The sequence below is a fragment of the Bufo bufo genome, chromosome 7 (genome assembly GCF_905171765.1).
Source record: "Bufo bufo chromosome 7, aBufBuf1.1, whole genome shotgun sequence".
Taxonomy (NCBI): domain Eukaryota; kingdom Metazoa; phylum Chordata; class Amphibia; order Anura; family Bufonidae; genus Bufo; species Bufo bufo.
This window is the reverse complement of record NC_053395.1, coordinates 222,546,816-222,560,581: the sequence shown is the minus strand read 5'-3', so window position 1 is coordinate 222,560,581 and position 13,766 is coordinate 222,546,816. Positions and strand designations below refer to the sequence as shown.

Below are 13,766 nucleotides of genomic sequence, written 5' to 3'. Positions count from 1 at the left end.
GTGTTCGCATTGCACTTCACGAGAAGCAACAGGTAAAAAAAAAAAAAAGAAAAAAAAAGAAAGCAGGATGATGAAACAAATAAGTGTTAATTAATAGCGAGAGTCTAATTAGCATGGAATACACAGGGGAGAGGTTGGGGACGGCCTCCCCGCCACAGCTGAGCGCATATCCTTATATGGCAAATACGACTTCTTATTCCGCAGCGTACAGCCGGGGACAAAGGTCACTGCACCCTGGCAGGAGACCGTACCGGTACAGGTGCACAGTGCAGCTCTGCTCTGCTCTCCTGACAGCCGGCCACACCTGACAGCACACAGGTAAGCTCCTCTCCGGCCGCCCTTGCCTGTCACCTACAATGTCTCCCAGGAACAGCTGATTTCTGTTTTGTTCCAATGTAAACAACCTAAGCAGCAATGCAAATCATAGCAACCAAGATCTAACCCTGACGAATGTTCTGGTACATGTCCTCCGCAAAGGAACCTTTACTCCTTCATATTCAATCCTCTGTGGGCTCCTGGACTCCAGGCTGATACATTTCACCTGCACTGATACAATGTAGCAAACAAGACAGAAGAGAGATCGGTGCTGCTGATGTGTTTAGCTCACGGAGGATTGTCTAGACTGGATACAAATGTAGCAAAATCGGGAATTCCGGGATCATTAAGCCTCGTTCCCATTCATTGACAGCAAGTAGAGATCTGGTGAAATTTATTGTTAGAAAATAGCAGAATGTATAATTAGACAACGATTACGCTTTATGGATATTAAGCTGGAGTGCTTCTTTAAGTTTTATGGCTAGATTGTTGCAATTTTCTCATGTTACAAATTACTTGGGTGTAACTACAGCCATAGCAGCCATAGCACTTGCTATGGGCCCCATAGGTTGTGGGGTCCTATCAGGTGCAAGAACATTGTACTTTTTGTGGGAAATAACTATATGGTGGCTTTTTGCTATAATGTGGGCTTTCTGACATTATACACATCTTTAATTATTGCTACACTAGATAGCGGGGGCCCCCTGTTATTTTGCTCTGGAGCCCTATGAATCATAGTAATGCCCCTGACAAATTGGTATGACTTGTGTAAGAAAATTCACAGTTACTGATAATGGATTTGGAAATGATACTTGTCTTCAGAATGCGTCGGAGGTCAGTACGGAGCGGATCACGGTCCGGACTGTATCGGCTGATTTATCACACTGTAGACAGATTGTACCTCAGATATCTTTGTGATGCTGAAGAACATCTTTGAGGGCTGTGGTCACTCAATATAGTAATCAGTGCACTTAAAGGGATTGCATAGTTTGAGTTTAGGACATTTTTGTCGCAGGGTATGCATCATTATTAATGAGGAGCCTACTATTAGATCAGGCAATGTGATGGTATTGATGTCCATTTCTTTCAACTGATGACCTGCCATACTGTCATGTGTAACTATTTCAGCCTCCCTCCTGCTGCCCAAAGGGAAGGGGGAGTAGTGAGACCCCGGGGCGTAGCTATAGGGGAAGAGGCTGCTTTGGGGCCCCAACTCAGAAGGGGCTCACCCTCAACAGTATTATAAAATGACATTATGTACAGAGACACTGTCGGAAACAGATGGAGCAGCTGCTAGGCCTGGTCTGAGAGAGCGATCGATCTTCACTAACCACAGGAGTGGAGGCTGCACAGGAAGATGTGGTTGCAAAGAAGTTGCTGGGGGGGGGGGGGGGGGGGGGGGCGCATTCAAAAATGTGCTGTGTGGCCCAATCATTTCTAGCTATGTCACTGGTGAGACCCCTGCAATCAGCTCAGCATTAAGAAGGAAGATTGCAGAGGCCTTGTCATTGAAAGCAGTTTCCTACTGGTCATTACATGGATACAATTTGTTTACAATGTGAAGCTGGGATTTGTAGCAAAGTGTTTACAGAGAATATAAACCGTTTCCATTCACTGACTCATTGCTATCAGGTGACAGATGAATGATGAATTAACACAAAGGCCCAGGCAGGTCTGGTTGTAAGGTGGTGCCGCGCTCTTGCAGTTTTCTGATGCCTGACATTGTGCCAGGCAATACAATAGAAGGATAAATAGAAAACCACAGAAAATCATGCAGTGATCCGCCAGCTTTCCCAGTACACGGCAGGAACAGCAGTATATACAGTATAGAAAACAGCCCTAAAACCTTCAATTACAGTTATTACAATGGTGTTATAATGGAGTGCTGACGCGTTTCAGCTGTAGTTGTGCCCAGCTTTGGTCGGCGTCATTAACCTGTCGCCGTTTCAGCTCAATGTCTAGTTGTCTATAAGATGCAGCAATGACTTGTAAAGCCTGAAATGCATCAGCCTTCTGATAGATCTACTAATAAGAGAGAGTTGTATACGGGTTTGAGTTGTTTCTTGACTATAGCAATATAGACATTGATTTAAGCTGCTGGCAGACATTAAAGTAGCACTCCTACAAAAATGTTATAAAAAAGGGTACCTGATATAAACTGTAGTGACTGTATTTGTGAGTTATCCCCTCCCTTCTGATCCTCAGCTGTGTCATGTGACCAGCACTCTGACTCTCCAAATAACGCAGCATCTTGTGTGTGGACAGGAGGCCAGTCCTCTATGTATTCCTACCGGAGCCTCAATATCCGCATCATAGTAATGAATAGAGAAACTGACTAGTAGGAGAGGCAGAGTGTTGGTGACAAGACACAGCTGAGGATCAGAAGGGAGGTTGTATCTCATAAATACAGTCTCTGTTAAGAAAATTACCTTCACTACAGTTTTTATTATGTATCTTTCGGTAGAGGTCAGAGAATATAATTTTTGTGGGAGTGCTTCTTTAACTGAGTGTTGAACTGATGGGAACATTTTCTCCAGCCCATAACTAGCCATTATGCTCCTGGGGGTGACAGAACCTCCTCTCTCTGTCTGTATCTGTATATATATGAATACATAGAACAGTCAATTATAAAAAATACTTGGAAATGTTCAGTCTTCTAAGAACTTCGCCTGATTCACACCATAAAAAAATAATACATGACATAAGTCGTTTGGAGAAAGTCTGTGATCTTTGAACATCATTTTACAGTTATATAGTATCTAGATAAAATCTGTGAGTAACTGTTAATAAATTGCATTACTTATCTTGTTACAACCTGTATTATACTACAGAGCTGCAGTCACGTTCCTGCTGGTTGTCAATGGAAACAGTCATCAGGCTTGCTGACAGATATTCCCCTAACAACTTGGTTGGGAAGGAGGGAGTTGGATAGTTAATTCTTCCTACATCAGACGAGTGCATCGTGCCTGGTAGAAACAAAACCTTCCCAAAATGCAAATCATCAGAACATGCTTTGAAACATCACAAATGCTGGGAAACTCCACCATTAGACCACCAGCAGAATAGTGAGTGCAGCTCTTAAGTATAATACAGGATGTAACTCAGGATCAGTACAGGATAAGTAATGTAATGTATGTACACAGTGACTGCACCAGCAGAATAGAGAGTGCAGCTCTGGAGTATAATACAGGATGTAACTCAGGATCACTACAGGATAAGTAATGTATGTACACAGTGACTCCACCAGCAGAATAGTGAGTGCAGCTCTGGAGTATAATACAGGATGTAACTCAGGATCACTACAGGATAAGTAATGTAATGTATGTACACAGTGACTCCACCAGCAGAATAGTGAGTGCAGCTCTGGAGTATAATCCAGGATGTAACTCAGGATCAGTACAGGATAAGTAATGTATGTACACAGTGACTGCACCAGCAGAATAGTGAGTGCAGCTCTGGAGTATAATGTAATGTATGTACACAGTGACGGCACCTGCAGAATAATGAGTGCAGCTCTGGAGTATAATGTAATGTATGTACACAGTGACGGCACCAGCAGAATAGTGAGTGCAGCTCTGGAGTATAATACAGAATGTAACTCAGGATCAGTACAGGATAAGTAATGTATGTACACAGTGACTCCATTAGCAGAATAGTGAATGCAGCTCTGGAGTATAATACAGGATGTAACTCAGGATCAGTAAAGGATAAGTAATGTAATGTATGTACACAGTGACTGCACCAGCAGAATAGTGAGTGCAGCTCTGGAGTATAATCCAAGATGTAACTCAGGATCAGTACAGGATAAGTAATGTATGTACACAGTGACTGCACCAGCAGAATAGTGAGTGCAGCTCTGGAGTATAATACAGGATGTAACTCAGGATCAGTGCAGGATAAATAATGTAATGTATGTACACAGTGACGGCACCAGCGGAATAGTGAGTCCAGCTCTGGAGTGGATAATTAATGTATGTACACAGTGACCCACCGTCTTAGGTATATGAATTCTACATGTAACCTGTAGTATGGAGCTGTGGAGCAGCCCAGTCATTGTGTATAAGGTACATTCATTTCTCATGTCCGGTGAGTAGTAGTTCAAGTCCATGAAAGTTGTGGAAATCTTTGCAGAAATCCAGTACGTAAGATGCCGCCATCTGACGTGTTCATCATATGGCGACGGTGACGGATAGGAGGTGGAGATCATTCTGTTGCTACTTCGTATTAATGAGTCTCCTCATAGTCTGAATCTGTCATACCTAATTTTGGGTTCACTCATTGAATTTGGAAGATCTGTAGATTGTACGGTTAAGGTGGAGTCGAGGGAGGGGGGATAACCTCTTGCATTGGACTCCATCTTATTGTTTTGCCATGTATCGCACAATTTTATATCTGACTGTAATGCAGGACGGTTTTGGAAACAAATTAAAAGGTCAAAAATGTGAAAGAGGCAATACAGGTCCCCTGATGGGTGCAGAGGCAGCAGTCACAGCTGTGCCAGGTGCTTGAGGGGGCCATGCGCTGATCTGCCACGTGAGAAGACACCAGGATTATAAATCTATAGCTTACATTTTGGGAGATGAAGTTTCCCTTTAAATATAGCAGCCACCAGACTAGGACAAAGCTGTCCTCTTTGGACCATCCCTTAGTTAGAAGCGTCTCTCAATGATGGGTGTGCAGCTGCTCGGACCCTAGGAGGCAGCTGTAATGAGGGCTCATTTCCTCTGCAGCGCCACCACAGGAGAAATAATGCATTGCACTGTGACCATTAAAACCAATGGGCTGTCGGTGTATGGCAGGTAGTCCGGAGCACCTTGTAATTACTCTACACTCTCTGTAATTTGTGGAGGTGCTTTGGTTGGAAGGGCATGCTGGGAGTTGTAGTTTTCCAACTGCTGGGAAGCTACAGGGCGGAGAACACTTATTTATAGGGCGTTTGAATCCTCTCCTGCAGGTGTAAAGAGTTGACCCCAAAACTGTGAGACCCTCCATGGGTTGTCACCTATGTAGGGGAATAAGAGGTGCCTCCTAACATTATATTCTCAGGTCCAGAATACGACAGATAAAGTACATGGGAGGAATACGGAACCTATTGCTGCCCCCACATGGGGGCAAATTCCTCCCTGCCCTGCCCTGAAGAGCGATGGACGGGGTCAAAGTATCTCAGCAATTATTATACATTAATAGACGAGCGACTTCATAATGACTCCATGTGTCATAGCGGCAGAAACACTGACTGTGCAGAAAGTATCACACATGATGGGCTTAGATACAGCAGCTCAATGGATATTATCATACATGATAGACTTAGATACAGCAGCTCAGCAGGCAGTATCACACAGGATAGGATTAGATACAGAGGCTCAGCAGACAGTATCACACAGGATAGACTTAGATACAGCAGCTCAGCAGACAGTATCACACAGGATAGGATTAGATACAGAGGCTCAGCAGACAGTATCACACAGGATAGGATTAGATACACAGCTCAGCAGACAGTATCACACAGGATAGGATTAGATACAGAGGCTCAGCAGACAGTATCACACAGGATAGGATTAGATACACTGCTCAATGGATATTATCATACATGATAGACTTAGATACAGCAGCTCAGCAGGCAGTATCACACAGGATAGGATTAGATACAGAGGCTCAGCAGACAGTATCACACAGGATAGACTTAGATACAGCAGCTCAGCAGACAGTATCACACAGGATAGGATTAGATACACAGCTCAGCAGACAGTATCACACAGGATAGGATTAGATACACAGCTCAGCAGACAGTATCACACAGGATAGGATTAGATACAGAGGCTCAGCAGACAGTATCACACAGGATAGGATTAGATACACTGCTCAATGGATATTATCATACATGATAGACTTAGATACAGCAGCTCAGCAAACAGTATCACACATGATAGGATTAGATACAGAGGCTCAGCAGACAGTATCACACAGGATAAGATTAGATACACAGCTCAGCAGACTGTATCACACAGGATAGAATTAGATACACTGCTCAGCAGACTGTATCACACAGGATAGGATTAGATACAGCAGCTCAGCAGGCAGTATCACACAGGATAGGATTAGATACAGAGGCTCAGCGGACAGTATCACATAGGATAGGATTAGATACACAGCTCAGCAGACAGTATCACACAGGATAGGATTAGATACACAGCTCAGCAGGCAGTATCACACAGGATAGGATTAGATACAGCAGTTCAGCAGACAGTATCACACAGGATAGGATTAGATACACTGCTCAGCAGGCAGTATCACACAGGATAGGATTAGATACAGAGGCTCAGCGGACAGTATCACATAGGATAGGATTAGATACACAGCTCAGCAGACAGTATCACACAGGATAGGATTAGATACACAGCTCAGCAGGCAGTATCACACAGGATAGGATTAGATACAGCAGTTCAGCAGACAGTATCACACAGGATAGGATTAGATACACAGCTCAGCAGACAGTATCACACAGGATAGGATTAGATACACAGCTCAGCAGACAGTATCACACAGGATAGGATTAGATACACAGCTCAGCGGACAGTATCACACAGGATAGGATTAGATACACAGCTCAGCAGACAGTATCACACAGGACAGGATTAGATACACAGCTCAGCAGGCAGTATCACACAGGATAGGATTAGATACAGAGGCTCAGCGGACAGTATCACACAGGATAGGATTAGATACACAGCTCAGCAAACAGTATCACACAGGATAGGATTAGATACAGAGGCTCAGTAGTCAGTATCACACAGGAGAGGCTTAGATACACAGCTCAGCAGACAGTATCACACAGGATAGGCTTAGATACATTATGAAAGGAGTTTTTTTTTTAATGTTGTACTGATGACCTATTTTCTGGTTAGTCAGCTGTTTGCGGAGAGCACGGCGCTCCTGTGAGCGCTGTCACCTGTCAGGTGCGCGGTCTAGTGTTTATATCACAGTCCGCAGCTACTCCTCTTACTATGTGCGGGCGACTGCTGTTCTATGTATAGACCAAGGCTATATATGGCAGCACGTGACATCGTAATGTCCTGTAAACGTATGGCGGCTTTGTATGTTTACTGGGTGTAAAGCTCGGTACCGTGGTGACAAATGGCAGCTCCCCCCAGCCTGGGGCTGGATAACGTCTATAGGGAAAAGCTGCATTGTCCTCTGACTCATTGAAGTGAATGGGGCTGAGCTGCAATACCACACACATCCTGCGGGAGGCCAAGAAAGAAGCCATGTTATTTCTAATCCTCTACAACACCTGAGATGTGTAGAAACGTTAGGAGAAGAGGACCTGGTCCACAAGACCTTATGAGAGGTCACAAGATTGAATGAAGAGTGAAGACTAAAAGTTTAAACCCTCAGATGTGGCTTAGGATTAGGTGTATATGGGGTTTCTGCCTCTGAATGTGAACAGAAATGTTCTCATTTAGTGACAACATGCAGAGATCTTGAAAAGTCTGGGCGATAGAAAAAACGGTGCAGAATATTTATAATATTGTATTGTCCAGGCAGTGAGTGGCTGCAGTGTCACACGTCCGTGTCAATAGGGACCAGGAAATGCAGAGACCAGGGGGGAATTATTAAACAGGTGCAGCAGGGGGTCAGTACGCTGAATATTACGTCTTTTATTATTTTATACCATTCTGAGCATTTAAAAAAAATAAGCACCTGGACAAACCTTTTAATATTTGAAACATATTATGTTACACTGTAATTTGTAATGTTACCACTAGGTGGCTCTGTTGCAGCAAGGTTACATAAGAAGCTGCTTGTAGGAAGTGCCGCAGTGCGTGGCTGAAGCTCCACAATAAATACCCCCACCCACCAATCACAAAGCTAATTGTACCCCTCTGTACACCTGGACCATCTGAATAATAAAGTAGAGGGCCGCATCTCAGAGACGCGAGACATCACATGACTCCTTGGTCATGTGACCTCATCGCGTCACATGATGACACCGGCACATCCCGCGAGATTTTCGGGGATATGTCGATGGCATCAGAATACAAAAAAGCGCACGCGCAGGACTGCATAGCAGCGCCAAGGAAAAAGACAAAAAAGAAAGAAAAGAAAAAGACCAGAAACTGCATATTAATACTCTAAAGCCCTCGCACTACTAAAATTATGAATGCAGCGTCTGATTCTTCAAAGCAGCAGATAATTTCTGCGCATTACCCGATCACCAGCACCGCCCAGGCAGTATCAGAAAGCGGCTTTAGTCTGATGAAGGCCTATGTTTATGGCCGAAACGTCACGTGTAAAATTGCCGCACCTTCAACTAAAAAAATCCTTCTTATTGCATCGCATATTGCTGGAGTTCTCTATCATTTGATATAACGGGATGGGAACCCGACATCCAGTAGCGACAAAACCAAGCAGGGTGCCACGAGGTTATCTTGTAAAAATTGATGATATAAACATGATAGTGTTAAATGAAAAATAAAAATAAATTTTTGACATACGAAAAATTATTGTGATGTAATAAAAGTGAGGTGTTGTAAACATATAACGTGATCAAGAGATGTGTGTGCGCACTAAATGATTCTAGGGTCCAGCACTTTATCCACAACCAAACCTAAGGTGGAAGGTGATTAATTACATGCAATGATGACGCTAATTAAATAAATCAAATAAATAAACAACCATTCATATTGAAAACCATTAAAAACAATGTATGCCGACCAAGGAAAGCCTATAGGAAAGATGAAAAGACAGAAGATTCATTGAGTCACATTGACGCAATGTGTTAAGTTTCCAAATCCATTTACATTCAAATTGAGCAAGTTTCTTGGATATGTTTCCACCACGAACACTTTTGGGTATACAATCTATCCCCCGAACCTTCAGACCCTTGGGGTCGCAATCATGATGCATTTTGAAATGTCTGGCAACAGGCTTCAAACTCATCACGTCCCTCTCATTAAGAGCAGCCGAGATATCGCGAACATGCTCCACGGACTTTCAACTCTCTTGTGGTAAGACCCACATATACAGTACAGACCAAAAGTTTGGACACACCTTCTCATTCAAAGAGTTTTCTTTATTTTCATGACTATGAAGGCATCAAAACTATGAATTAACACATGTGGAATTATATACATAACAAACAAGTGTGAAACAACTGAAAATATGTCATGTTCTAGGTTCTTCAAAGTAGCCACCTTTTGCTTTGATTACTGCTTTGCACACTCTTGGCATTCTCTTGATGAGCTTCAAGAGGTAGTCCCCTGAAATGGTCTTCCAACAGTCTTGAAGGAGTTCCCAGAGATGCTTAGCACTTGTTGGCCCTTTTGCCTTCACTCTGCGGTCCAGCTCACCCCAAACCATCTCGATTGGGTTCAGGTCCGGTGACTGTGGAGGCCAGGTCATCTGGCGCAGCACCCCATCACTCTCCTTCATGGTCAAATAGCCCTTACTTTCAAAGTTTTCCCAATTTTTCGGCTGACTGACTGACCTTCATTTCTTAAAGTAATGATGGCCACTGGTTTTTCTTTACTTAGCTCCTTTTTTCTTGCCATAATACAAATTCTAACAGTCTATTCAGTAGGACTATCAGCTGTGTATCCACCTGACTTCTCCTCAACGCAACTGATGGTCCCAACCCCATTTATAAGGCAAGAAATCCCACTTATTAAACCTGACAGGGCACACCTGTGAAGTGAAAACCATTTCAGGGGACTACCTCTTGAAGCTCATCAAGATAATGCCAAGAGTGTGCAAAGCAGTAATCAAAGAAAAAGGTGGCTACTTTGAAGAACCTAGAATATGACATATTTTCAGTTGTTTCACACTTGTTTGTTATGTATATAATTCCACATGTGGTAATTCATAGTTTTGATGCCTTCATAGTCATGAAAATAAAGAAAACTCTTTGAATGAGAAGGTGTGTCCAAACTTTTGGTCTGTACTGTACCTTCGAACATGGACATCTCGCATAATGTATCACTGCTGTACTTGAGCAAGTCAATCGATGTGTGATTTTAAACACCCGTTCACCAGTAACATAACAAAACTCAGTCGCCCTTTACATATTAGTACATCCTATACATTTCCCACAGGGGACACCAAAAATGTTTTCTTACCCTCATTCACATTCTCTCTCTCTCTAAAAAGAATTCCACCGCCTGGATACCATCCTGATCCTGGTATACTGTATAGAGATTCCACATCACAAGTAACTAGGTACATGTCATCTTCCAAATGAATGCCATCGACTCTACGCAAGAAGTCGGTGGTGTCCTGTACGTAGAATGGTAGATTGATCACTATGCCCTTAAATTGTGAGTCTAAATAAACTTTCGTTCTTATGAATCTTTGGTAAAAGATATAGGGTCGGTACGGTAGGTTCCTTCACAATTAAGGCATCATAGGGACTTAGATATCACATCCTCGTCCAAGGCTTTGTCCAAAATCAGTTTCATGCTTCCTTCAAATAAATGCAATGGATTGAATGTAAGTTTTTTTATAACATTGTTTATTTCTTAATTGCCTATATGCCTTCTTATTATATAATGAATGGGGCCAGATCACAATATTTCCTCCTTTGTCTGAAGGTTTGAATACAGGAAGTTTGGACAGTTTCTTCAAGCTCACACGTTGTGCCTTTGACAAATTATCCCTGGATATGGATGTAGAGATATCTGTCAATTCCCTAGATACTAACTTGACATAAAGATCAATTGATGGACATAGCGAGAGAGGTGGAAATTTATTAGACTTGCATCTAATTGATGATGGAATCTCATCGTCTCTGACTTGTTCATTTTCATCCAATAGTTCTTCCAATACCCGCACAGCTTCTTGTTCCTCTTTAGTGGAAAAAATAATACCGGTGTCCTCCTCTTTATAATGCCACCTTATAAAAAGTAACGAGCGAGCGAAGATGTGTAAATCCTTCACCGCTGTAAAGTGATCAAAAGAGGCACAAGGAGAAAAAGTAAACACCGATACAGTATATCCACTGCAGATAGAACATGCTGAGAGAGATAAATTACCTTCGAGGTATCCTGTTGTGTACCTCCCTTCTTCTCAAAGAAGGTTCTCCTCTTCTCATTGGATGCAAGTCCAGGGGCCTCCTTTCTTTTGAAGGAAGTGGATCTTGTCATCCTACCTGTGGATTCCGAAAATGTCTTTCCCATATGCCCAAGTTTATGCAAATGAGTTTACATGACAAAACAGTATAGAAAGGTTATTGAATATAATATTAGGACAATTAGAAAACTGAAAAATTTGTATGCAGCACTCCTAAGCAGTGAGAGAAGAGTTAGCTGGCATCCAAAAAATAATCATTTACTATTTTTGTCACCCTCAGGTCTCCTGCACACGACCGTTGTGCGCACCCGTGGCCGTTGTGCCGTTTTCCGTTTTTTTTCGCGGACCCATTGACTTTCAATGGGTCCGTGGAAAAAACTGAAAATGCACCGTTTTGCAGCAGTATATTCTAACACAGAAGCGTTCCCATGGTGATGGGGACGCTTCTAGTTAGAATACACTACAAACTGTGTACAAGACTGCCCCCTGCTGCCTGGCAGCACCCGATCTCTTACAGGGGGCCGTGATCAGCACAATTAACCCCTTCAGGTGCGGCACCTGAAAGGGTTAATTGTACTATCATATCCCCCTGTAAGAGATCAGGGCTGCCAGGCAGCAGGGGGCAGACCCCCCCCCCCCCCCCCTCCCCAGTTTGAATATCATTGATGGCCAGTGCGGCCCCCCCCCCCTCTATTGTAATTATTCGTTGGTGGCACAGTGTGCGCCCCCCCCCCCTCCCTCCCTCTATTGTAATAATTCCTTGGTGGCACAGTGTGCGCCCCCCATTGGCCCCCCCTCCCTCTATAGCATTAACAACATTGGTGGCCAGTGTGCGGCCTCCCATCTCCCCCCCCCCCCCCCCGATCATTGGTGGCAGCGGAGTTCCGATCGGAGTCCCAGTTTAATCGCTGGGGCTCCGATCGGTAACCATGGCAACCAGGACGCTACTACAGTCCTGGTTGCCATGGTTACATAGCAATAGTACAATAGTAGAAGATTCATACTTACCGGCTGCTGCGATGTTCGTGTCCGGCCGGGAGCTCCACCTACTGGTAAGTGACAGCCTCAGGTCTGTGCGGCGCATTGCTAAATGAACTGTCACTTACCAGTAGGAGGAGCTCCCGGCCGGACACGAACATTGCAGCTCCCAGGTAAGTATGAATCTTTTACTATTGTACTATTGCTAGTAACCCGCTGCCACCAATGATCGGGGGGGGGGGGGGGGGAGATGGGAGGCCGCACACTGGCCACCAATGTTGTTAATGCTATAGAGGGAGGGGGGGGCCGATGGGGGGCGCACACTGTGCCACCAACGATTTATTACAATAGAGGGAGGAAGGGGGGGGGCGCACACTGTGCCACCAACGATTTATTACAATAGAGGGAGGAAGGGGGGGGGGGCGGGGGGCGCACACTGTGCCACCAAGGAATTATTACAATGGAAGGGGGGGGGGGGCCGCACTGGCCACCAATGATATTCAAACTGGGGAGGGGGGGGGTCTGCCCCCTGCTACCTGGCAGCCCTGATCTCTTACAGGGGGATATGATAGCACAATTAACCCCTTCAGGTGCGGCACCTGAAGGGTTAATTGTGCTGATCACAGCCCCCTGTAAGAGATCGGATGCTTCTAGGCAGCAGGGGGCAGTCATGTACACAGTTTGTAGTATATTCTAACTAGAAGCGTCCCCATCACCATAGGAACGCCTCTGTGTTAGAATATACTGTCGGAAATGAGGTTTCACGATCTAACTCATATCCGACAGTATATTCTAACATAGAGGCGTTCCCATGGTGATGGGGACGCTTCAAGTTAAAATATACCATCGGATTGGAGAAAACTCCGATCCAATGGTATAAAAGGGACTCCAGACTTTACATTGAAAGTCAATGGGGACGGATCCGTTTGAAATGGCACCATATTGTGTCAACGTCAAACGGATCCGTCCCATTGACTTGCATTGTAATTCAGGACGGATCCGTTTGGCTCCGCACGGCCAGGCGGACACCAAAACGACTTTTTTTTCATGTCCGTGGGTCTTCCTTGATTTTTGGAGGATCCACGGACATGAAAAAAAAGTCGTTTTGGTGTCCGCCTGGCCGTGCGGAGCCAAACGGATCCGTCCTGAATTACAATGCAAGTCAATGGGGACGGATCCGTTTGACGTTGACACAATATGGTGCCATTTCAAACGGATCCGTCCCTATTGACTTTCAATGTAAAGTCTGGAGTCCCTTTTATACCCTCGGATCGGAGTTTTCTCCAATCCGATGGTATATTTTAACTTGAAGCGTCCCCATCACCATGGGAACGCCCCTATGTTAGAATATACTGTCGGATATGAGTTAGATCGTGAAACCTCATTTCCGACAGTATATTCTAACACAG

The 13,766-nt window shown here is 44.2% G+C and overlaps 1 protein-coding gene across 1 annotated transcript in view; it reads left to right on the top strand.

The window, feature by feature from the left end:
- The first annotated feature begins 217 nt into the window (after positions 1–217).
- Positions 218–13,766, top strand: part of VIL1 (villin 1) — a 37,680-nt gene continuing 24,131 nt past the window's right edge. Inside the window, 1 exon segment of the mRNA XM_040441265.1 lies at positions 218–318. The gene's annotated coding sequence lies outside the window, so the exon portion shown is untranslated.